Source organism: Ovis aries, chromosome 15 (genome assembly GCF_016772045.2).
Source record: "Ovis aries strain OAR_USU_Benz2616 breed Rambouillet chromosome 15, ARS-UI_Ramb_v3.0, whole genome shotgun sequence".
Lineage (NCBI taxonomy): Eukaryota > Metazoa > Chordata > Mammalia > Artiodactyla > Bovidae > Ovis > Ovis aries.
In genome coordinates this window covers 16,490,584-16,518,550 of record NC_056068.1, presented here as the reverse complement: position 1 = coordinate 16,518,550, position 27,967 = coordinate 16,490,584, and positions in this window count along the sequence as shown.

The following is a 27,967-nucleotide window of genomic DNA, read 5'->3' as shown; positions in this document are numbered from 1 at the left end:
AGAACCTTTCTCAACTCACCCTTATTCCACCCCCATTCTGCCTTCACTGACGTGTCTCAATCTGCTGTCATAATTCAACTGCAAATACGTGTGTGTGCTCAGCTGCTTCAGTCATGTCTGATGCTGTGTGACCCCATAAACTGTAGCCCACCAGGCTTCTCTGTCCATGGATTCTCCAGGCAAGAATACTGTAGTGGGTTGCCACGCGCCCCCTCCAGAGGAACTTCCAGACAGTTTCTTATGTCCCCTACATTGGCAGGTGGGTTCTTTACCACTAGAGTCACCTGGGAAGCCCCAGCTCAAATACACTTAACAAGAAATGCACTCCAAGCCTGTTTGTTCTGTCATCAATCAAAACCCACCAATATTTGGTAAGAACCAAAAAAAGCAAACAATGAAAATTTTGTGAAGGCAAACTACACTCAAGGATTTTCTGTGCCCACAACCAGTTCAGTCACACCCAGCTCTAATGGGGAGAGTCTAACTCTGTCTGGGCAAAGGTGTGCCCAGCTCCCAGCATGATGGTCATTAGGTCACCTTGACTTGGCTTCCATTCTAGGCCAAAGCTGTCCATGGGGTGTAATGTGGACTACAAATTCAAGCTCCATCTAAAACCTTAAATTTTCTAGTATTCACATTTAAAAAGCAAAAAGAAGCATTGGAAATTAATATTCAAATCATATTTTAATCCAACATACAAAAAATATTATCATTTCAATATGTGATCAGTATGTCACAACTCATGGCTGGCATGCAGATAAAGCGGTCCTTATTTTTATGACTAAATATGTTCCTCTTGAAGACAAAGTGCCTCTCTTGGGATGTGAAGTGGAAATTGGAACCCCCTTTCCTTGGGAGTGAGCCTGTCACTAACACCCATCACAAGCTCTGTATGTGAATAGCTAATCACAACCACTACTAACTGTGATCAAAAGTCTACAATGAACAAAAGCCCAGTAGGGCTTCATAAGGTTTAGTGATGAGCCAACACCCATCTTGATCAAAGTTTTTCAAAAACTGCAAGCAAGGGGACAGTCCGAAACCCATTCTGTGAGACTGCCATCGCAGTGATACCAAAACCAACAGAAATACCACACAGAAAATAAAAAGGCAATATCATTGATGAACATAGATGCAAAAATCTTGAACAAAACACTAGAAGAAAACAACAACAACAACACATGATGCTACATTAAAAGCGTCGCACACCAAGTTCAAGTGGAGTTTATCCCAGGTTGTGTAAATTTTTCACTATATGCAAATCAAACAATTTTATACACTATATTAACAAATTGAAAGATAAAAATCATATGATAATCTCAATAGGTGCAGAAAAAGTTTTTTGACAAAATTCAACACCAGTTTATGATTAAACAAAAAAAAAAACTCTCCAGAAAATGGTTACTCTCCAGAAAATAGGCTCCAGAAGGAGCCTACCTCAACATAATAAAGGTCATATATGACAATCTCACAGCAGACATTATTCTTGATAGTGAAAACCTGAAAGCATTTCCTTCAAAATCAGGAACAACCAGGGTGCCTACTCTCACTGTTACTATACAATACAGTTTTGTAAGTCATAGCCAGAGCAATCAGACTAGAAAAAGAAATAAAAACAATCCAGATTATAAAACAAGGAGTAAAACTCTCGTTGTTTGCAGGTGACCTGTTTTATTTCTGACTTGCATTATAGCACTTTACATCACAAATTGAAACTTCCCTGATGGCTCAGACAGTAAAGAGTCTGCCTGTAATGCAGGAGACCTGGGTTTGATCCCTGCAGGAGATCCCTGAAGAAGGAAATGGCAACACACTCCACTATTCTTGTCTGGGAAATTCCATGGACAAAAGAGCCTGGTGGGCTATAGTCCATGAGGTCACAAAAGAGGCAGACATTACTGACTAACACTTTTGCCTTTTTTTTTTTTTTTAACATTTTCACTTTTATTTGAAGTTCAGCATATACTAACAGCTGAGCTATTTAAAATCCTAAGAAATGATTCTGCACTCAGTATTTCAGCAAATTTGGAAAACTCATCAGTGGCCACAGGAGTGGAAAAGACCAGTTTTCATTCCAGTTGCAAAGAAGGGCAATGCCAAGAATATTCCAACTACCATACAATTGTTCTCATTTCACATGCTAGCAAGGTTATGCCCAATATCCTTCAAGCTAGGCCTCAGCAGTATTTGAACCGAGGACTTCCAGATGGACAAGCTGGGTTTAGAAAAGGCAGAGAAACCAGAGATCAAATCATCAACATTGGTTGGATCATGCAGAAAGCAAGGGAGTTCCAAAAAATCATCTACTTCTGCTTCATTGACTATACTAAAGTCTTTGACTATGTGGATCACAGCAAACTGAAAATTCTTAAAGAGATGGGAATATCAGACCACCTTACCCGTCTCCTGAGAAACCTTACATGGGTCAGGAAGAAACAGTTAGAACTGTTTTTATATGACAAGGCTATATATTGTCACCCTGCTAATTTAACTTATATGCAGAGTACCTCATGCAAAATGCTGAGCTGTATGAATCACAAACTGAAATTGCTGGGAAAAATACAAACAGCCTCAGGTATGCTGATGATAACCACTCTAATGGCAGAAAACAAAGAGGAACTAAAGAGCCTCTTGATGAGAGTGAAAAAGAGTGAAAAAGCTGGTTTGAAACTCAGTATTCAAAAAAGTAAGATCATAACATCTGGTCTCATCACTGTGGCAAATAGAAGGGGAAAACATGGAAATGGTAACAGACTTTATTTTCATGGGCACCGAAATTACTGCAGATGGTGACTACAGCCATGAAATTAAAGGACACTTGCTCCTTGGAAGGAAAACTATGACAAACCTAGAGAATGTATTAAAAGCAGAAACATCACTTTGCTGACAAGGATCTGTATAGTCAAAGCTGTGTTTTTTCAGTAGTGTATGTACAGATATGAGAATTGGACCATAAAAAAGACTGAGTGACAACAAGTTTATGCTTTGGAATTGTGGTGCTGGAGAAGACTCTTGAGAGTCCCCTGGACAGCAGGGAGATCAAACCAGTCAACCTTAAAGGAAATCAACCCTGAGTAACCATTTTAAGGACTACTGCTGAAGCTCCAATACTTTGGTCACCTGATAGGAAGAACTGACTCATTGTAAAATACCCTAATGCTAAGAAAGATAAAAGGAGAAGGAGGTGACAGAGAAAGAGCTGGCTAGATAGCATCATCAATACAATGGGCATGAATTTAAGGAAACTCCAGGAGATAGAGGACAGAGGAGCTTGGCATGCTGCAGTCCATAGGGTTGCAAAGAGTTGGACGTGACTTAGCAACCGAACAACAACAACAGCACGTTAAGAAGTTTTAACTTCTAGATGAAATAGATGATTTTCTTTTTTATATTTAAAGAGCAAGATAATTTATTTTAAATATTTGTATTTACAAAAGAAAACTTTAAAACAAAGTTTAAAAATTTATATATAGCTTTTAAAATAACTCCTGCTGTGGACTACAGACCACCAGAGAAATTCTGGTCAGATTTACACCAGCTTGGCAGTGATTGACATTTCTACCTCTCCACATTAGAGAGGGCAGATTTGTAGGAATCTCAAATATATCACTAGCAACCTCAAATCCTGATACAAGTTTCATACACTGAAGAACAATTCTGTATAAAACTTTATCTAGCTTATAAGAAATATATCTATTTTCTGACAAACAAGGTTTTCTTTACAGTATTAAAGGCCTTCACTCTTACACATCTTTAGAACACAAAGTTTTGCACAGCTTTCAAGCACCCTCAAGAAAGAGCAGTTTTACAGATCTCTGAAGCAATATATTATATACACCATACTTGAAATATATCTTACATTCAATGAAAGAACACAGGGCATTCTTCCTTACATTAGGAAAAAAATTGACTATCTTCTCCTCATATGAAAGTCGCATTTATTTATGTCCCATGAAAGACTTTTCCTTTCAATCACATTCAGCACACCAAGAGGAGCTCAGCGCCACTTAGCAGTGATCAATGCTAGATACACAACATTATGGAAGCCATCTACACACATACATAATGCACAAGGTAGGTATAACTTCCCTTCATAGAAGCTGAAAAACTGCTAAAGAAACTTAATGCTTGGTAACAAGTTCTTCTGCTTCCTATGGGGAACACTTCATTGTCCATGCATTGAGGAAGCCTTGCTCATATATTTTTGTGTGCATTATCGCTTAGAGGATGACTCAAAGGAACATGAGAGTTTATAGAAAGAAACATGAGAGTTATAAGCCTATGAAATAAAACTCCTGGCTTTAACCACTTGGTTGAGTTCCATCCCGTGTCCACAAAAGTTCTTTTATATAGCTTGTGAGAAACACAGTGACTCTAATGGGAAGCAAGCCCCTTTGGAGACTCTGAAATGCTCCCCCTCGACCTACCACCTGCCCCCCTCTCTCTTATTTGTCCATTGAACAGAGACCTCCACTACAGCCTTCAAGGAAATGCAGGGAAAGTAGTTTGGCATATATCGAAAATATTTCACCAGTTACTCCAAATCCCAAGTACAAGTTCCATACCCTGCAAGAACAAGCTGTATACATCTTAGTTCGTCAAGCATGGAAGAAATGCATCCTTGTTCTCTATGGGAAACAAGTCTTTTCCTGCAGTGTGAAAGGCCTTCACCTCCACTTGTTTCGAGAGTGCAGAACTTTGTGCAAATTCATACAGTACCCATGGAAAAAGCAGTACAATGGATGACTTAGCCAGGATAATTCATGCATCCACATTTCAAGTATATCTTACACTCAGTGAAAGGACACAGTGCACAGTGCTCTTTCCTTATGCTAAGAAACAACTGACTGAGGTTTCTTATAGGTGCTTCAAGTGAAACTATGCCATCTGAAAATCTTTTCCTTCTGGTCCCATTGTGACCACATAGCTTTAAGTGCCACATGACATAAGAGACACAAATGTTAGATTTACACAGTTATGGAACAAATGCATATGCAACACACAAAATACAACTTTCCTTGAGGAAGAGCACAGTCACATGCACACATTTGTGTTATTAGCTTTTAAAAAAGAGTCTTCTGGGACTATGGGAGATTCTAACGATGTATGTGGAGTGAAGAGCACTTTGTTTATATTCTCAATGCAGCTCCTGTTTTGAGGAATGACTCAATGTAGCCTACAGAAACGGGGTGTTACGTGTTTTTGAAATGAAACCCTACCTGCTTCAGCCACTGTGTTAACTTCCATCCACGGAAAGGACACCACACATAAAAGTTCTTCCTTTAATCCAGCTTGTGAGAAACAACATACTTTATTGAGTGGGAACCAGCTCTTTCCATCCCTTTGAAAACTCTCACCCTTATTTTCCCATGGCAGAAAGACCTTCACTCAGCTATGCACAACACATTGGAAAAGTAGTTTGGCAGGTCTTTTGATATTCCAATAGCTCCTCCAAATCCAGGAGGTAGCTAGCTATAGAACCCTAGGAGGTTCTGCTTTCTTCATTGGATAGGTAGATTTCCACAGCTTTCACAGAGCCCAAGAAACACAGTTCTAGCTGGTCTTATGTGCGATGCCAGTCAGCCTTAGTGAGTAAACCTGAGCTTCATGAAAAAAACAAAAACAAAAACAAAAACAAAAACAAAAAAACAGAAGACTGCGCTTAAAATTCATTCTGTGAACTCATACTCGACATCTCTCTACCTCAAACAGAAACTACACTTTAGATCCAGCCTAAAAAATGGTGCAGTTTCCCCCTGAATATTGCTAGGTGTTTGGAAGATCCAAAGTTGCCTAGGCATAAGCAGGTCAGTAAGAGTGTATCATTCACCACATGAAGAACACCCTGCCTGCATAAGTTTATTAATTGAAGGATCTCATTTTGTCCTAGAAGTGTCTTCTCACTGGTCAGAAATTGTAGGTAAATATGCTTTGTGTCAACTTTGAAATTAAGGACTGATGGCAAAATTCATATTCTCCCCTTTTGAAAGCCAGATAGTTATGGCCTCAAAGCTGCCTAAAAAACACTGTTGTAGCCTGTCTTTTATTCACTGCAAGAATACCTCTAAAAAGGCAAGTAAGTTTTCTCCAAAGAAACAGGGAATGTGCAATTTCTAGCTAGGAGCTCATTCACAGCATTCTAAATAAAGGGCAAGCTAAATGGTCCAGGTTCTCCATCATCAAAGTTAGACTTGTAGCAGTTTCCAAGAAGACTTACTCAATCTAATGCAATAACTCTAGTGTGCCTTTCAGGACTTGTAGTACTCTTGCATCTTCACCATTTTCCCTGGGAGAAAACTGTTCTGAAAATCTGTAATGGGGGTGGGGGGTGCAGGGGTGTCCTGAGTAGCATGAGTCTATGTTAGCTGTTGGTATCAGGAAAGGAATAGGGTTCTTGCAACTTTTAACTAGAAATTCATCTCACAGAACAACTAGGCCAACCCCATAGACAGTAGCCCACCAGGCTCCTCTGTTCACAGGATTCTCTAGGCAAGAATACTGGAGTGGGTTGAATTTCCTTCTCTGCTAACCAAGATAGTAACTCAGATATACAAGTCACCACATGCAGAACACCCTGCTAACCCAAGTTTACTCATGGAAGGCATTAGTATTTCCCAGGTGCCTCTTCCAGGTGCCAAGAAACTGGAGGGAGACATTCTGTAGGTCAACTTGAAAACTAGTACCTAACTGTTAAAAGCTATTTTCACAACATAGCCTTGTGAAAGCTATGTTGCTTGTCTTCTATTCACTGCAGCAGTGTTTCTTGTTTCACAGTGAATTTTCAGGAAAAAAACAGGGTGCATGTAACTCCTTTCTAGGAGTTCATCTCACAGAACACCCAGGCCTAACCAAGGGTAGTAACAGGGGTATGCCATTCACCACACTCAGAAGAAGCTACAACACACATTTCTTCATGGACCAATTCACTGTGTTCCAAGTGTGTCTTTTACAGCTGAGAAACCATAAGGAAACACTGGTTGTCAACCTGATATTGGGGTCTGACTGCAAATCAGTATTTTCCAATTGTGAAAGCTATGGAGTTGTGACTTCACATCTGCACGAAAAACACTCTGGTTGCTTGTCTTCTATTTATTGCTGCAATGTGTCTGGTTATACAAGTGAGTTGGCTAAAAGAAACAGTGTGCTTGCCACTCCTAGCTAGGAGCAAACCTCACATAACTCCTACACCTAACCAGAATAGTAATTCGGTATGCTACTCAACACATAGAGAACAGCTCCTGGACAAAAGTTATTTCATGGAATAGTTTAATGTGTTCCAGAAGTGTCTTTTTACAGATGAGAAACTGCAGGGAACATGCTGTAGGACAAATTTAAAATTAGGGCTTCTTGGGAAAAGCATATTTTGCCACCTGTGAAAGGTAGGTAGTTGAGGATTTATAGCTGATTGAAAGATATTCTGGTGGTCTGATTCCTATTCATTGCAGTAATGTCTGTGGTTAAACAAATGAGTTTCCTGAAAGAAACAAGGAATCCTGAAACTCCTTGCAAGGAGTACCCCTCACAGCACTCCTACACTTAACCAGAGTAGTAATTTGGGCTATCCACTCACCACACTCACAATATTCTTTCAGGATTTTTCAGTGAAGGGGTCAGTGTATCACAATTATGTCTTTTTACTACTCATAAAGTATAGTGTAACATGTTCCTCATCAACTTGGAAATTTGGACCTGGACACAGAGCAGTATTTTCTACTTGTGAAAACTGAGTAGCTGCAACTTTAAAGCTCCCAAAAAACACTCTGGTAGCTTGTCATCTATTCATTGCAGCAATGCCTCTGGTTAAACATGTGATTTTTTGTTTAAAAGAAATAGAGCACAAACAACTTTTTGCTAAAAGCACAACTCACATAACTTCTAAGCCTAATCAGAGTATTAACTGGGGTATACTACTTACCACACACATAATATCTTGCTCGAGTGTTTTTTTCATGGAAGGATCCTTCCTGTTTGTCCCAAATGTTTTTTCACAATGCAGAAACTAAAGGGAAGCATGCTCTAGAGTCCCTTGGACAGCAAGGAGATCAAACCAGTCAATCCTAAAGAAAATCGACCCTGAATATCCATTGGAAGGACGATGCTGAAGCTGAAGCTCCAGTACTTTGGCTTCCAGTACTGATGCGAAGAGCTGACTCGTTGGAAAAGACTTTAATGCTGGGAAAGATTGAGGGCAAGAGAAATGGGCAACAGAGGATGAGATGGCTTGATGGACATGAGTTAGAAGGACTCAATGGAAATGAGTTTGAGCAAACTCTGGGAGACAGTGAAGGCAGGGAAGCCTGGCATGCTGCAGCCCATGAGGTTGCAGAGTTAGCAACTCTTGCATAAGGTTAGGCATGACTTAGCGACCGAACAACATGCTGTATGTCAACTAGGAAACTGGAGTATGCATGAAAAAATCAGTTTTTTCCACCTGTGAAAGCTAGGTAATTGTGACCTCAAACCTGCCTGAAAACACTCTGGTTGCTTGTCTTGTATCCGGTGTAGTTATGTCACTGGTTAAATGTGAATTTTCTTAAGGAAACAGGGTCTTGGCAACTCCTTGTTCCAAGCACACCTCACAGAACTCCTAATTCTTACTAGAGTAGTAACTTGGGTATTCAACTCACCAAAAACTGAAAATACTGCACACACATTTTTCTTCATTGAAGGTTTAATGTGACACGGGTGTCTTCACATCTTGGAAACTGCAGGACAGGGAAACCATCTATATGTTTGGAAACTGGGGTCTGCAAAGCTGTGCTTTCCACCTGTGAAATCCAGGTAGCCATGACTTCAAAGCTCCCAGAAAACAAGCTCCCATGCCTTCTCGTCTTCTATTCATTCCAACAATGTCTCTGGTTAAACAAGTGAACTTTCTGAAATATACAGGGTGCCTGCAATTCACTAGGAGCCCACCTAACAGAAATTCTAGGGCTAACTAGAGTAGTAATTCTGGAATGCCACTCACCATACACAGAATACAAGCTGCACATGTTTCATCATGGAAGGATAAGTGTGCCTCAATTACGTCTTTTCACAATGTTGAAACCAAATATGTTTTTTGTAATCTTGGGAATTGGTGGCTACACACAAAAGCAGTATTTTCCGTCTATGAAAGCTAGTAGTTGCACCCTCAGAGTTGCCTGAGAAACACTCTGGTTCCTTGTCTTCTGTTCATTGCAACAATGTCTCTGGTTAAACATGTGTTTTCTTAAAGAAACAAGGTGCTTGCAATTCCTTTGTAGGAACATGAATCATAGAACTCTTAGCATTACAAACAGTAGAACCTCAAGTATGCCCCTAACTACACAGAGAATATCTATACAAATTTGTTTCTTCATGTAATGGTTTAATGTGTCCCAGGTGTGTCTTTTCACTGATAGGAAACTATGGGTAAACATGCTGTGTCAAGTGAAAATTGAAGACTGCTGGTGGAACAAGTATTTTCCACCTTTGAAAGCTAGTTATATGTGGCAAGAAGCTCCTGGAAATCACTCCGTTTGCTTGTCTTCTATTCATTGCAGCAATATGAAATGAGTGAGTTTTCTGAGAGAGGGTGTGTGCAGCTAGAGGATAGTAGTACACCTCAAGAAAATCCACCTCAAGAAAATCCAAGGCCTAACCAGAGTAGGAACTTGATTATTCCACTCATCATACACAGAACATGCTTCTGCACACAAGTTTCTTCACGTGTCCCAAATGCGTCCTATTACAACTTGTAAACTACAGGAAAACTCACTATACATCAACTTGGAAGTTGGAACCTGGAAGCAAAAGAAAGCAGTACTGTTTACCCTGAAAGCTAGGTGACTGTGGCTCAAAGATGCCTGAAGAACACTCTGGGTGCTTGTCTTAAATTCACTGCAGCAATGTCACTTCTTAAATATGCATGGGTTTTCTGAAAGAAACAAGATGCTTGCCACTTGTTGCTAGCAGTATATTTTTCAGGACTCCTAGGCATAACCAGGGTAGTAACACAGGGTATGCCACTCCAAACACAGAAAACCTCATGCACACAAGTTTTTCTACTGAAGGATTTAATGTCCCCCAATGGTGTCTTTTCACTACTCAGAAATACAGAGAAACATGCTATGTATTATCTTGAATATTGCAGCATTCAGGGAAAACGGGATTTTCCACCTGTGAAAACTTTGTGGTTGTGGCCTCAAAGCTTCCTGTGAGAAACAATCTGGTTACTTGTCTTCTATTCGTTGCAGCAATATCACGATCAAACAAGTTGAGTTTTCTGAGAGAGACAGGTTGCTTGCGACTGCTTACAAGTGGAATAGCTCACAGAACTTCTAGTCCTAACCAGTGTAGTAACTTGGGTTTTCCAATCACCACACACAGAAAGCCTCAGGCACAAAAGTTTCTTCATGGAAGGTTCCAGTAGGTCCTAAATGTCTCTTGTCACAACTCAAAAATGACAGAGAAACACTCTGTGTGTCGATTTGTAAATTGCAGCTTGAAGGCCAGAGCAATCTTTTTCACTGTGAGAGCTAGGTGACTGTGGCTCAAAGCTGCCTGAAAAACACTCTGATTGCTTGTCTGATATTCACTGTAGCAGTGTTCTGGTTACATGAGTAACTTTTCTGAGAGAAAAAGGTTACTTGGCAAACTCCTTAACTGTGTGGCACCCTTCACAGTACTCCTGGGTATAATCAGTGTAGTAACTCAAGCATTACACTCACCACATCCAGAACACTCCAGGCACATAAGTTTATTCATGGAAGCATTTAGTGTGTCCCAGTTGTGTCTTTCACAACTCAGATATACAGGGTAACATACTCTGCAAACTTGAAATTTGGGATTGCAGCCACATTTTTTTTTTTTTAACCTGCTGCAGCTATCTAGTTGTGGATTCAGAGCTGCCTGAAAAACACGCTAGTTGCATGTCTTTTGTTCTTTGCAGCAATGACTCAGTTAAACAAGTGAGTTTTCTGAGAGGAACAAATTGTTTGCAACTCCTTGCTAAAGCACACCTCACAGGATTCCTAGGCTTAACTCCTAGTAGTAACTCAAAGATTTCACTCACCACCCATAGAAAACCCTGTGTATGAAAGTTTCCACATGGTAGGGTCCAGTGTGTCCTAAATGTTTTTTATCACAGTTTGGACTACAGGGACTTACTATGTGTCATGTTGGAAACTGCAACTTCTAGGCAAAAAGCAGTACTTTCCACCTGTGAAAGTTAGGTAGTGGCAGCTTCAGAGCTGCCTGAAAAACTCTGATTCCTCATCTTTTATTCACCACAGCAGTGTCTCTGGTGTAACAGATGAGCTTCTGGAAAAAAACACAAGATGTTTGCAGCTCTTCACTGGGAGACATCTCAAAGAACTCTGCTTAACCAGTGCAGTAATGTGGATATTCCACTCACCAAACAGAGAATTTCATATACACCAGTTTCTTCATGGAAGGGTTCATTGAGTCCCAGTTGTGTCTTCTTATAGGTCAAATGCATAAGGGAAACGTGGTGTGTATTACCTTAAAGCTTGAGATCTTCAGTCAAAAGCAGTGTTTTCCATCTGTGAAAGCTATGTAGTTGTGGCTTCAAGCTACATTGGTGGCTTGTCTGCTATTCATTGCAGAAATGTCAAATGAGTGTTCTGAAAAACCAAACAAAAGACCAGACTGCTTGTAACTCTTTTATAAGAACACAACTAACAGAACTTCTGGTCTTAATCAGAGTAGTAAGTTGGGTATTCCAATCACCACACACAGATCACCCTGGGCACACATGTTTCTTCATGGATGGGTTCAGAGTATACTGTCTCCTCTTACAACAGGGAAAGAACAAGGAAACATGCTGTGTGTCAACTTGGAAATTGGGATTGCAGTCAATCATAGTATTTTCTACTTGTGATAGCTAGGTAATCACAGTTTTGAAGATGCCTGAAAAACACTCTGGTTGCTTGTTTCCTAGTCATTGCATGAATGTCTTTTGTTTAAAAAAGTCAGTTTTCTGAGAGAAATATGTAGCATGAACAAGTTTATCCATTGAAGGGTTGAGTGTGTCACTACTGTGTCATTTCACATCTCAAGAAAAACAAAACAGAACAAAAACAGGAAAACATACTCTGTATTACCTTTAAATAAGCACCAAAAAAGGAGATCCTAACAGAGTGTTTCCTTCAGAAACCAAAGAGTTAACTGCAGTGAAGAGAATCCAAGCAACCAAAGTGTTTTTCTTACAGTTTTGAGAGGGCAACATATTAGCTTTCAAGGGTGAACATATTGCTTTTGCCTTTAGACCCTAACTTCCTGGTTCACACAGGAATGTTTCCTTGCAGTTTCCTAGCACTGAAAAGACACAACTGGGCCACAGTGAACATGTCCATGAAGTAACTTGTGAGCGCAAGTTGTTCTGTGGGTGGTGATGGGATACCCATCCTAGGCTGCTTTAGCCTGGGGATTCTGTGAAATGAGATCCTAGCAAGAAGTGGCAAGCACACTGTTCATTTCAGAAAACATACTTGGAGTAAAGAGTTTATTGCAGTGAAGAGAAGACAAGCAAGCATAGTGTTTTTCAAGTAGCTATTAACTCTCAAGCTTCACAAGGGACAATAGTTAACTGCGAACACTATACCTGGGTTCACACGCAAGATGTTTGCCTGCAGTTTCTGTGCAAGGTCGAAATACAAATGGCGTATACACAATGAATTGCTCCATGAAATAAGTGGTGTTCACAGGTTGTTCTGCTTGTGTTGAATAAATACCCATACTATGTATTTCAAACCTAAGTGTTCTATTAAAAGAGCTCCTAGTAAGGAGATCCCAGCACAGTGTTTCTTTCAGAAAACTCCCTTGTTTGTGCCAAGAACTGACTATAGTTAAGAGGGAATCAGTACCCAAAGTGTTTTCCTAGATTGGTATGACAGTGAAATATTCTAGCTTTTGCCAGCAGACCCAAATTACCAGGTTCACATTCAGCATATTTCCTTACAATGTCCCAACACTGAAAATACACATTTGGGACAAACAGAAAATTTCCACGAAGGAAGTTGTGGGAACTGGTTGTTCTCTGGATTGTGAGTGGCATACCCATACAACGCATTTTGGATCTAGGTGTTCTATTACATAAGTTCCTAGTAAGGAGATCCAGGCACAGTGTTTCCATCAGAAAAATCACTTGTTTCCAGCTAGAACAGAGTGTAGTGAAGACAGAATCAACACCCGAAGTGTTTTCCTAGGTGGGTTTGAGAGTGAAACATTCTAGCTTTCACAGGATGAGAACAGTGTTTTTGCAAAGACCCCAGTTGGCAAATTCACACCCAGCATATTACCCTGAAATATCTCAGCACTGAAAATGCATACTCACGACAAACTGAAACTGTCCATTAAGGAAATAGTGTGAACTGGTTGTTTTCAGCATGGTGAGTGGCATACCCATAATGCATTACGAACCTAGGTGTTCTATTAGATTGGATCCTAGAAGGGAGATCTAAGCACAATGGTTCCTTCAGAAAAGTCATCTGATTATGCCAAGGATTGACTGTAGTGAAGAGAGAATCAGCACACAAAGTGTTTTCCTATGTGGGTTTCAGAGTGAAACAGTCTAGCTTTCAAAGGTGAGAACACTGTTCTTGCCAGAAGATCCCAATTGGCAGGTTCATATGCAGCATTTTCCCCTGCAGTGTCTGAACACTGAAAACACACACTCGAGATAAACTGAACCTTTCCAAGCAGGAAATTGTGTGAATTGGTTGTTTTCTGTGTGTTGAGAGGCATACCCATACAATACATTATGAACCTAGGTGTTCTTTAGATGAGCTCCTAGTAAGGAGATCCAAGCACAGTATCCCTGTCTGAAAAGTCAGCTGATTGCACCAAGAATTGACTGTAGTGAAGAGAGAAACAACACCCAAAGAATTTTCCTAGGTGAGTTTGAGAGGGAAACACTCTAGCTTTAAAGGATGAAAGAAAGAAAGCCACTCAGTTGTGTCTGACTTTTTGCGACCCCCATGGACTGTAGCCTGCCAGGCTCCATGGCCCATGGAATTTTCCAGGCATAGATACTGGAGTGGGTTGCCATTTCCTTCTCCAGGATATCTTCCCAACCCAGGGATTGAACCCAGGTCTCCCACAACTTCAGGCAGACTCTTTATCATCTGAGCCACCAGGGAAATCTAAAGGATGAGAACACTGTTTTTGCCTGCTGACCCCAATTCACATCAGGCATGTTTCTCTGCAGTACCCAGCACTGAACATACACACTTGGGACAAACTGAACCTTTCCATGAAGGAAGCTGTGTGAAAGTGAAGTTGCTCACTTTTGTCTGACTCTTTGCAACTCCATGGACTGCAGCCTACCAGGCTCCTCTGTCCATGGGATTTTCCAGGCAAGAGTACTAGAGTGGGTTTCCATTTCCTTCTCCAGTTCTCTGTGTAATCAGTGGCATATCCATAGAGCACATTATAAACCTAGGTGTTGGGATTCGATGAGGTCATAGTAAGGAGATTGAAGCACAGTGTTTATTTCAGAAATGTCACTTGATTGCACCAAGAATTGACTGTTGTGAAGAAAGAATCAGCACCCACAGTGGTTTCCTTGGTGGGTCTGAGTGTGAAACATTCTAGCTTTCCCAGGGTGAGAGCACCGTTTGTGCCAATAGACCCCAACTGGCAGGTTCACACCCAGCATATTCTCCATGAATGTCCCAGAACTGAAAATGCACAGTTGGGATAAACTAAATCTTTCCATGAAGGAAGCTGTATGAATTGGTTGTTTTCTGGGTAAGTGGCACATCCGTACAATGCATTATGACCTACGTGTTGTATTAGATGAGCTCCTAACAAGGAGATCAAAGCATATATTTTCTTTCAGAGAAGTCACTTGTTTTGAGAAGAATTTACTTTAGTGAAAAGCAAATCAGCACACATAGTGTTTTCTTGAGTGATTTTGAGATTGAAACATTTTGGTATTTGTAGGGTGAGAATACTGTTTGTGCCAGTGGACTGAAATTGGCAGATTCACAGCCAGCGTATTTCCCTGCAGTGTCAAAGCACTGAAAATGAACACTCAAGATAACTGAACCTTCCATAAAGGTGGTTGTGTGAACTGATGATTCTCTGGGTCATTAGAGGCATGCCCATACAACACATTATAAATTTAGGTGTTCTATTACATGAGCTAGTAAGGAGATCCAAGCACTGTGTTTCCTTCAGAAAACTCACTTGCTTGCACCAAGAATTGACTGTAGTGAAGAAGAATCAGCACACAAAGTGTTTTCATAAGTGGGTTTGAGAGTGAAACATTCTACTTCCACAGGGTGAGATCACTGTTTTTGCCAACAGATGTCAATCAGCATATTTGTTCATGCCCAGCATATTTTCCTGCAGTGTCCAGCACTGAAAATGCACACTTGGGGTAACTAAACCTTCCAAAAAAGGAATTGTGTGAACTGGTGTTTCTCTGAGTTGTTTAGAAGCATACCCATACAACACATTATAAACCTAGGTGTTCTAGTACATGAGCTGCAAGTAAAGAGATCCAAGCACTGTATTTGCTTCAGAAAACTTGCTTGCACCAAGAATTGATTGTAGTGAAGAAAGAACCAGCACACAAAGAGTTTTCTTAAGTGGGTTTGAAAGTGAAACAGTATAGGTTTCACAGGGTGAGAACACTGTTTTTGCCAGCAGACTACAATTGGCAGATTCACACATTTTCAGCAGTGTCTGAAAAATGCACACTCAGGACAAACTGAACTTTTCCATGAAGGGAATTTGGCTTCACAAGTGATTTCTACTAACAGTTTAGAAAAGAGATAACACCTATCCTACTCAAACTCTTCCAGAATATTGCAGAGGAAGGAAAACTCCCAAACTCATTCTAGGAGGCCACCATCACCCTGATACCAAAACCAGAAAAAAAATGCCACAGGAAAAAAAAACTACAGGCCAGTATGCCTGATGAACATAGATGCAAAAATCCTCAACAAAATTCTAGCAAACAGAATCCAGCAACATATTAAAAAGATCATACATCATGACCAAGTGGACTTTATTCTTGGGATGCAAGAATTCTTCAGTATTCACAAATCAATCAATGTGATACACCATATTAACAAATTGAAAGATAATAACCATGTTATATCAATAGATGAAAAGAAAGTCTTTGACAAAATTCAATACCCATTTATGATAAAACCTTGCAAGAAAGCAGGCATAGAAGAAACACACCTCAACATAGTAAAAGCCATATACGACAAACCCAGAGCAAACATTATCCTCAATGGCAAAAAATTGAAAGCATTTCCTCTAAAACTAGGAACAAGGTAAGGATGCCCACTCTCACCGCTACTATTCAACATAGTTTTGGAAGTCCTAGCCACAGCAATCAGAGATGAAAAAGAAATAAAAGGAATCCAGGTTGGAAAAGAAGTAAAACTCTCACTGTTTGAAGATGACATGATCCTCTTCATAGAAACCTCAAAGTTACCATCAGAAAATTGGTAGAGATAATCAATGAATATAGTAAAGTTTCAGGATATAAAATTAATACACAGAAATCACTTGAATTCCTATATACTAGCAATGAAAAAACAGAAGAGAAATCAAGGAGATAATTCCATTCTCCATTGCAATGAAAAGAATAAAATACTTAGGAATAAATTTTCCTAAAGGAACAAAAGACCTACATATTGAAAATTATAAAACACTGATGGGAGAAATCAAAGATGACAGAAATAGATGGAGAAATGTACCATGTTTGTGGATTGGAATAATCAATATAGTGAAAGTGAGTATACTACCTGAAGCAATCTATAGATTCAAAGCTATCCCTATCAAACTACCAATGATATTTTTCAAAGAACTAGAACAAATAATTTCACAATTTGTATGGAAACACAAAAAAAACTGTGAATAGCCAAAGCAATCTTGAGAAAGAAGAATGGAACTGGAGGAGTCAACCTTCCTGACTTTAGACTATACTACAGAGCTACAGTCATCAACACTATAGTACTGACACAAAGATAGAAATACAGATCAATAGAACCAAATAGAAAGTCCAGAGATAAATCCATGCAGGTATGGACAACTTCTCTTTGACAAAGGAAGCAAAAACATATGATGGAGAAAAGACAGTCTTTACCAAGTGGTGCTGGGAAAACTGGTCAACCATGTGTAAAAGAAACTAGAATACTTTCTAACACCATACACAAAAATAAACTCAAAATGGATTAAAGATCTAAATGTAAGACTAGAAACTAAAAAACTCTGAGAGGAAAACACAGGCAGAACACTCTCTGACATCAATCACAGCAAAATCTTCTATGACCTACCTTCCAGAGTAATGGAAATAAAAAACCAAATGAACAAATTGGACCTAATTAAACTTAGAATCTTTTGCACAATGAAGGAAACTATGAGCAAGGTAAAAAGGCAGCCTTCAGGATGGGAGAAAATAATAACAAATGAAACAACTGACAAAGAATTAATCTCCAAAACATACAAACAGCTCATGCAGCTCAATGCCAGAAAAATGAACAACTCAATCTAAGTGAATAAAGAACTAAAAAGACATTTCTCCAAAGAAGACATACAGATGGCTAATAAACATAGGAAAAGATGCTCAGCATCGCTTGTTATTAGAGAAATGCAAATCAAACCACAATGAGGAATCATCTCACACCAGTCAGAATGGCCACCATCAAAAAGTCTACAAACAATAAATGCTGGAGAAGGTGTTGGGAAAAGGGAACCCTTTTATACTGTTAGTGGGAATGCAAACTGGTACAGCCACTATGGAGAACAGTGTCTGTTCCTTTAAAATTCCTTTAAAAACTGGGAATAGAACTGCCATATGATTCAGCAATCCCACTGTTGGGTATATACATTGAGGAAACCAGAAATGAAAGAGACCCATGTACCCCAGTGTTCATTGCAGCACTCATTACAATAGCTAGGACATGGAAGCAGCCTAGATGTCCATTGGCAGATGAATGGATAAGGAAGTACATATCCACAAAGGAATATTCTGTTCAGTTCAGTTCAGTCACTCAGTCATGTCCGACTCTTTGCAACCCCATGAATTGCAGAATGCCAGGTCTCCCTGTCCATCACCAACTCTCAGAGTTCACTTAGATTCACGTCCATCGAGTCAGTGATGCCATCCAGCCATCTCATCCTCGGTCGTCCCCTTCTCCTCCTGCCCCCAATCCTTCCCATCATCAGAGTCTTTTCCAATAACTCAACTCTTTGCATGAGGTGGCCAAAGGACTGGAGTTTCAGCTTTAGCATCATTCCTTCCAAAAGAAATCCCAGGGCTGATCTCCTTCAGAATGGACTGGTTGGATCTTCCTGCAGTCCAAGGGACTCTCAAGAGTCTTCTCCAACACCACAGTTCAAAAGCATCAATTCTTCGGCGCTCAGCCTTCTTCACAGTCCAACTCTCACATCCATACTTGACCACTGGAAAAACCATAGCCTTGACTTGATGAACCTTTGTTGGCAAAGTAATGTGTCTGCTTTTCAATATGCTGTCTAGGTTGGTCATAACTTTCCTTCCAAGGAGTAAATATCTTTTAATTTCATGGCTGCAGTCACCATCTTCAGTGATTTTGGGGCCTAAAAAAAAAGTCTGACACTGTTTCCACCGTTTCCCCATCTATTTCCCATGAAGTGATGGGACCAGATGCCATGATCTTTGTTTCCTGAATGTTGAGCTTTAAGCCAACTTTTTCACTCTCCACTTTCACTTTCATCAAGAGGCTTTTTATTTGCAATTTTTTAAGGAATCTCCACACTGTTCTCCATAGTGGCTGTACTAGTTTGCATTCCCACCAACAGTGTAGGAGGGTTCCCTTTTCTCCACACCCTCTCCAGCATTTATTGCTTGCAGATTTTTGGATCACAGACATTCTGACGGGTGCGAAGTGGTACCTCATTGTGGTTTTGATTTGCATCTCTCTAGTAATGAGTGATGTTGAGCATCTTTTCATGTGTTTGTTAGCCATCCGTATGTCTTCTTTGGAGAAATGCCTATTTAGTTCTTTGGCCCATTTTTTGATTGGGTCGTTTATTTTTCTGGAATTGAGCTGCATAAGTTGCTTGTATATTTTTGAGATTAGTTGTTTGTCAGTTACTTCATTTGCTATTATTTTCTCCCATTCTGAAGGCTGTCTTTTCACCTTGCTTATATTTTCCTTTGTTGTGCAGAAGCTTTTAAGTTTAATTAGATCCCATTTGTTTATTTTTGCTTTTATTTCCAGAATTCTGGGAGGTGGATCATAGAGGATCCTGCTGTGATTTATGTTGGAGAGTGTTTTGTCTATGTTCTCCTCTAGGAGTTTTATAGTTTCTGGTCTTACATTTAGATCTTTAATCCATTTTGAGTTTATTTTTGTGTGCGGTGTTAGAAAGTGATCTAGTTTCATTCTTTTACAAGTGGTTGACCAGTTTTCCCAGCACCAATTGTTAAAGAGATTGTCTTTACTCCATTGTATATCTTGTCTCCTTTGTCAAAGATAACGTGTCCATATGTGTGTGGCTTATGACCCAGCAATCCCACTGCTGGGCATACACACTAAGGAAACCAGAATTGAAAGAGACACATGTACCCCAATGTTCATCGCAGCACTGTTTATAATAGCCAGGACATGGAAACAACCTAGATGTCCATCAGCAGATGAATGGATAAGAAAGCTGTGGTACATATACACAATGGAGTATTACTCAGCCATTAAAAAGAATACATTTGAATCAGTTCTGATGAGATGGGTGAAACTGGAGCTGATTATACAGAGTGAAGTAAGCCAGAAGGAAAAACACCAATACAGTATACTAACACATATATACAGAATTTAGAAAGATGGCAATGATGACCCTGTATGCAAGACAGCAAAAAGACACAGATGTGTATAGCAGACTTTTGGACTCAGAGGGAGAGGGAGAGGGTGGGATGATTTGGGAGAATGTCATTGAAACATGTATACTCTCATGTAAGAGTCGAATCGCCAGTCCGTGTCCAATGCAGGATACAGCATGCTTGGGGCTGGTGCACGGGGATGACCCAGAGAGATGTTATGGGGAGGGAGGTGGGAGGGGGGTTCATGTTTGGGAACGCATGTACACCCGTGGTAGATTCATGTCAATGTATGGCAAAACCAATACAGTATTGTAAAGTAAAATAAAGTAAAAATAAAAATAAAATAAAATTTTAAAAAAAGAGAGAAAAAAAAAAGAGGCTTTTTAGTTCCTCTTCACTTTCTGCCTTAAGGGTGGTATCATCTGCATATCTGAGGTTATTGATATTTCTCCCGGCAATCTTGGTTCCAGCTTGTGCTTCTTCCAGTCCAGCGTTTCTCATGATGTACTCTGCACAGAAGTTAAATAAGCAGGGTGACAATATACAGCCTTAACATACTCCTTTTCCTGTTTGAAACCAGTCTGTTGTTCCATGTTCAGTTCTAACTGTTGCTTCCTGACCTGCATATAGGTTTCTCAACTCAGCTATAAAAATGAAAGTATTTGAGTCAGTTCTAATGAGCTGGTCGAAACTGGAGTGTATTATACAAAGTGAAGTAAGTCAGAAAGAGAAACACCAATACTGTATATTAATGCATATAAATGAAATTTAGAAAGACAGTAATGAGGATCTTATATGCAAGGCAAAAAAAAAAAAAGAGAGACACAGTGTGAAGAACAGATATTTAGACTATGTAGGAGGTGAAGGTGGGATGATTTGAGAGAATAGCATTGAAAAATTTATATTACCGTATGTAAAATAGATGGCCAGTGCAAGTTCAGCACATGAAGCAGGGCATTCAAAGCCAGTGCTCTGGGACAACCCAGAGGAAAGGGGAGGGGGGGAGAGGTGTGAGGGGGATTCAGGATAGAGGGGACACACGTACACCTGCGGCTGATTCATGTCAATGTATGGCAAAATCCATCACAATATTGTAAAGTAATTATCCTCCAATTAAAATAAATTAACTATATTCTTTTAAAAATCCAAATACCTCAAATTTACATATTTTAAATATTAGCAAAAATAGGAAATTGAAAGAACTTTGAATTTATAAAAAGGAACCATGAAGAATAAAGCATAAAATCAAAACAGAAGTGTTAAGTCCCTTTGTAGAAGAATGGTAAAACCAGGTAAGAGAGGGAGGAACAGCAGAAAATGGGCAGCAAAGATCCAGGTGATTTCATTTATAGTGTACAATTATAGTAAATTTTAAAAATTTGACTATATCACGGGGGAACTTTTTACTTTATCTTAATTTGCTTCAAGGTAAGTCTTTTCAACATCTACTCAGTGCACAGGTCAGGGATAGAGGCACGTACTTCATAAATAAATGTACATTGCTGCTACTTTGAAGGAATGAAGGCCACTTAAAAAAAAAAAAACCACCAAGGAAGACCATGCACCAAGAGAAATTTTTTAAAATCTCTATCTTCACTTAAAAAAAAAAAAACCTGTATTATTAGAGTGAAAACCTTCAATTTCTGAGCTTTAATTCTTGCCACCCCAGCTGTAGGAAGTTAAATGGTAGCTGGAATTGAAAGGACCTTCTCAGTTGTAGCTCTTCTGAGTGAGAGCATCAACATATAACGTTTTGTAGAGGTGGTATGTCAAAGTAATTGCTTTTTAATGGACACCTACTGGGATTCTAAGTACAATCCTACTTCACCTGCCTTAGGGGTAAAATTAAGCTGCATAGAATTATATATTCAAAGTAAACTTACCTATATTGCTGTCCTGTTACCCTTTTTCTAAGGCATCCCACCTTGCCATGATGTCCAGAACAAAAGCTTTATGGGTAATTCTATATGCTGTGACCTACTCCACTTATGAGTAATGTTGATTGCTTTCTCATCCCTAAACTGTATAGACAGCAATAAACACTTTCTACAGTCCTTGTAATGAAACAATCCTTCAAGTATGCTAAGACTGAATTTACTTTGCTGCATTCTGATATGGTTGTCTTGTGGAGTTGGGGGAAAAGTGAGACTCTGCTGCAAGGAGGTAAATGTTCTCTGCCAGTCATCCAGAGGGAAGATGGGGAACCTCAGAAAAGAAACTCCTATGTTTTTCTGGGCATCAGTCTCTTTGGTTGAATATTTAAAAAATCGAATTACATATTGAGGGTATTTCTTTGAAAAACTGAAGAGGTGATCTTCTGACTGGAGGACTAGAAGAGAGGTAGACAGGGTGCCACAGACAGAGTTCCTACCATTTGATTCCATTTATATGAAGGTCAAGACAGGTTAAATTAACATGCAGTGATAGTGGTCAGAGAAGTATTTATCTTAGGGTGAGTATTGCCTGGGAAGGGGCACAAGGAGCCCTCTGGGGTGCTGGCAATGTTCTATATCTTGATCTTCTTGAAAGTTTTACAAGTATGAATGTACATGAACACTGATAAAGCTTTAAATATTAAGATTTGTGGGCTTACTAAATGTTACATCTTAATACAAATAAAAAATGTTAAAATTGATGCCAGTTAAAAAAAAATTCCCTTGAGACAAATGACAATGAAAGCACAGCCACACAAAATCTATGGGATGCAGCAAAAGCAGCTCTTGGAGGGAAGTTTATAGCAATACAAATCTTCCTCAAAAAACGAGAAAAGTCTCAAATAAACAACATAATCTGTGCTGTGCTAAGTTTGCTTCCGGCATGTCTGACTCTTTGCAACCCTATGGACTATAGCTTGCCAGGCTCCGTGGGATTCTCCAGGCAAGAATAACCTACCACTTAGAAAAATTAAAAAAAAAAAAAAAAAAAAACCTACTCTAAATTCAGCACAAGGAAGGAAGCAATAAAGACCAGAGAGGAAATAAATAAAATAGAGATTAAAATACAGTAGGAAAACAATCAATAAAGCCAAGAGCTGGTTGTTTGAAAGGGAGGGTGAACAAAATTGACAAACCTCTGCCCAGGATAACCGAGAATAAAAGTGAAAGAACCCAAATAAACAAAATAAGAAATGAAAAAGGAGACATAAAGCAGATACTGCAGAAATGCGGAATCAAGATTTCTGGGAGAAATATCAATAACCTCAGATATGCAGATGACACGACCCTTATGGCAGAAAGTGAAGAGGAGCTAAAAATCCTCTTGATGAAAGTGAAAGAGGAGAGTGAAAAAGTTGGCTTAAAGCTCAACATTCAGAAAACGAAGATCATGGCATCTGGTCCCATCACTTCATGGCAAATAGATGGGGAAACTGTAAGACTTTATTTTTTTGGTCTCCAAAATCACTGTAGATGGTGATTGCAGCCATGAAATTAAAAGATATTTACTCCTTGGAAGGAAAGTTATGACCAACCTAGATAGTATATTCAAAAGCAGAGACATTACTTTGCCGACTAAGGCCTGTCATCAAGGCTATGGTTTTTCCTGTGGTCATGTATGGATGTGAGAGTTGGACTGTGAAGAAGGCTGAGTGCCGAAGAATTGATGCTTTTAAACTGTGGTGTTGGAGAAGATTCTTGAGAGTCCCTTGGACTGCAAGAAGATCCAACCAGTCCATTCTGAAGGAGATCAGCCCTGGGATTTCTTTGGAAGGAATGATGCTAAAGCTGAAACTCCAGTACTTTGGCCACCTCATGCAAAGAGTTGACTCATTGGAAAAGACTCTGATGATGAGAGGGATTGGGGGAAGGAGGAGAAGGGGACGACCGAGGATGAGATGGCTGGATGGCATCAAGGACTAGATGGATGTGAGTCTGAGTGAACTCTGGGAGTTGGTGATGGACAGGGAGGCTTGGGGAGCTGCGATTCATGGGGTCGCAAAGAGTCAGACACGAATGAGCGACTGAACTGAACTGAATACTATCATTATACAACAACAAATTTGAGAACCTAGAAAAAATGGAAGGTTTCTAGGGACATACATTCCACCAAAACTGAATCAAGAAGAATTAGACAATTTGAACTATTGATCACTAGAAGTGAAATAGAATCTATTAAAACAAAACACTTCCTAAAAACAAGTGTTTAGTACCAGATGGCTTCACAGGCAAATTCTACCAAACATAGAAAGAACTCATGCCAACCCTTATCAAATTCTTCAAAAAGTGTTGAGAAGGAAACACTCTCAAAGACATTCTATGTAGCCACAATTACCCTGATAACAAAATCAGACAAAGACCACCACCAGAAAAAAAAAAAAAAATTAGAGGCCAATATTTTTGTCCATATAGAGGCAAAAATCCTCAACAACTATTAGAAAAATGAATCCAACAGCACATGAAAAGATTATACACCATGATGAAGTGAAATTCATCCCAAGATCATAAGGATGTTTCAACATATGCCAATCAATCAATGCGATATACCACATAAACAAAAGACAAAACCCACGTGATCATTTCAATAGATTCAGAAAAAGCATTTGACAAAATTCAACATCCATTCATGATAAACTCTTAACAGACTGAGTATACAGGGAACATACCTCAACATAATAAAGGCTATTGATGACAAACCCACAGCCAATATAATACTAAACTCAACTGAAAACATTATTTATAAAAGCTGGAACAGACAAGGTTGCCACTCTTACCTCTTCTATTCAATGTAGTATTAGAAGTCTTAGTCACAGCAATTAGACAAGAAAAAGGAATAAAATTTATCCAGATTGGAAGGGAAGAGGTAACATTGCCACTATATGCTGATGACATAATACTACATATAGAAAACCTTAAGAACTCCACACAAAACTACAGAATTTAATAAATAAATTCTTCAGTGTAGCAGGGTATAAGATTAACATTCAGAAATCAGTTGAATTTATTTATACTACCAATTAGATATCAGAAATAGGATGCAAAAAATCTTTTAAAATTGCACCAAAAATAAATAATACCTATGAATAAACCTGCCCAAGGAAGTGAAAGACTCATAAACACTGAGAACTATGAAACATTAATAAGAAAATTAAAGATGATTTAAATAAATGGAAATCTATTCCTTGCTCTTGAATTGAAAGGCTTAAAATTGTTAAAATGGCAATACTATCCAATCTTCTGAGATAAACCATAGTGGAAAAGAATATTTATAAGGGAGGTGGGAGGGGGGTTCATGTTTGGGAATGCATGTAAGAATTAAAGATTTTAAAATTTAAAAAATAAAAACTAAAAAAAAAATAAAACAAAAATGTGGTATATAAGGGAAAAAAAGAGTGTATATATGTGTAAAACTTAGTCACTTTGCTGTACAGAAGAGATTGGCACAATATTGTAAATCAACTATACTTTAAAAAATTTTGGCCACTTTAAGAAAATAAATAACCTACCTTTTGCTACCTCTTACTACCTCATATATTTATGAAACACTTATGGATCAAAATTTCAAAATCAAATGTCATGTTATTCCTCATCTTCACTGAGAAACTGGGAATCCTGCATTTATATTACTGAACATTCAAAATTTAATTTTCCTTCACATGTTTTCTGAGCCTGCTAAGCTCTGAGATTCAGCTTTTTAAATTCTCTAATCATGGTAATGTTAGTAGATGTTTTGTACTTAACCAGCACCATGCTTCCCTCAAATAATGATATTAATAGTAATAATGAAGATAATAATAATATTAAAAGATAAAGATGTAGGTGTTTACCTACAAGAAAGGAATGCATAAAAACAATGTGCTTGCATACACATGTTGCTTCAAAACAAATTCCTTAGCCATTCCTTCCTACAGATTGTCAAGGCTAACCTCTCCTGTATAGGTCCCAGAGATGCTATGGAAGATAAAACACCACCACTCAAATGCAAACAATTCCAGCACTGGATTAGGGAAGTGGTGAAAGGAAATCATCCTTTCTGGCCTACAGAAGTTATTGTTGCTGCTTTTGATATCAGCATTTTACTGAAGTCAGTAAAGTCTAGACAATTCTGTGCTTAAATGATGATCACAGACTGCACCCAGACTGTCTAGAAACATATTTCTCTTTGTACACAGTGTTCTGGTGACAGGGTGTTAAAATGTGAATTCATCAGGGAGTCATTTATACCAGCGTGCAGAACATTTGCTTTCAACAGAAAAAAGATCTCAGAGATCCTTTTGTCGCAAAGTATTTTCCAAACACATCTTAGCAGACATGTTCCTAGTCTTCTGTATATAAAACTTTTGAAATTTCCAGCCTCTTCTTTTAGTATGTTTCTAGAAACACTTGATCCTTCTCATTCTCTTTGAAGCCCTACAGTTTAATCTGGTTTTAGAATATCAGATTCTTATTTCAAACTAACATCTCATTGTTTTTCTAGATTTCAGAGGAAAGCTTATACTTCAGTTTCTCAAACTTCTATAATTAAAGAGCTGATCTTTTGTCTTTCCTTCACATATCAATACATGTACTTACCAAGAAGCTGTGAAAATTTTAATAAAGAAATTATGAATTCAAGAAAAACTAGTATGTTAAATTTTATTAATATTTCCATTTGTTTACATATACATAAAGGATAAGCTTTAGATAATAAAAATGCAAATGTATCCAACAATCTTAGGATTAACTGAGATTCTGTCAGCATACATTTCTGTTCTATCACTATATTGTGCTATTTGAACTTTGTTAAACTGCCCTGAAGCACTTCAAGAAATGAAAAAATAATTGGAGTCACAAAAAATTTTTTAAAAAAATCTGCATTAATTTTGATAAAGTTTTAGGACTGAATATGTTGTATTAAGGGCTTCCTGGGTGGCTCAGCAGTAAAGAATCTGCCTATGATGCAGAAAATGCAGCAGACATTGTGGGTTCAATCCCTGGGTCAAGAAGATTCCCAGGAGGAATATCAAGTTGTCAGGAGGGTATGGCAACCCACTCCAGTGTTCTTGCTTTGGAGAATCCCATGGACAGAAGAGCCAGGCCGGCTACAGTCCATAGAGTTGCCCAATGTCTGACATGACTGAAGCAACCAAGCACGCATGCATATTGTATTTGACCTATTTATAATTTGGCTATTTTTGAGTGGTGTGTATAGAAATTTACTGTTAACTAAAATGTTTGATTAAATCATGTGATGTGAAAACAACAGTGGTAGCTAAAATATTTAACAACCAGTAGAACACAGGCAATAACTCTTATCAGTCATAATAAACCAGATAGTACCACACCACTCAGTTTCTATTATACTTTTCCTGGAACTTTGACCTTTAACATTCTTCAGCTTTAATAGTAAGCCATCTCCTTCACTACCATGTTACTCAAATTAGGCTCTACATATATTACTAAGTGGCACTATGTTTAAACATTTTTGGTGAAAACACTTTAGGATAGTTGAAGACTTTTTATAGATCACAGAATGTACTTTGTTATGTGTACAGCTATGTCATCCAATAAATGAAATGTGTGTATAATTTATCAAATGACTTGTAAGTTTTGATATACCAATTAAATTTCCTAATTGAAAAATAAATCCAGAGAAATTAATCAATTTTTCTAACATACTTGAAAATGGGTCTAGGATCTTAAGGTGAATTCAGTCTTAAAGTTCTTTTTTTTTCATTATATTATCCAGAAATAGAGCCTCATTAATTTCAACTTTGGCAGCAATTGTTTGTTGGGTATCAGCTTTGCGCCAAACATTGGGTGTTAGGCACCAGAAAAATAAAGATGAGAACACAGTCTCCTCTTGAAGCTACCGTGTATTTTGCAAATTATACAATCATAACTTGGTGTGATAGATACTACTTAGATACAGTTAAGGTGCTTAGTATTTCTTTATGTGGGTCTGGAAAATATGTCACAGCAGAGGGGGTTACTTAGGGTAAATTTTGAGAATGAGTTAGATTTCACAAATCAGAGAAGTAAGGAAACCAAGATACCAGAATAGTATTTGCTGCTCCTTATACCTAGGAATTGTATCCTACTCTTTCTATTTTTATTTTTACCCTTAATACATTATTATTACTATGTATTTTAAGCAATAAAATTATGCAGAGAATAATACAAGGACTATCACGTGTTATTCCAACATTCAGCTTTATAAAATCTTATGCTTTTTGCCCCATTTGCT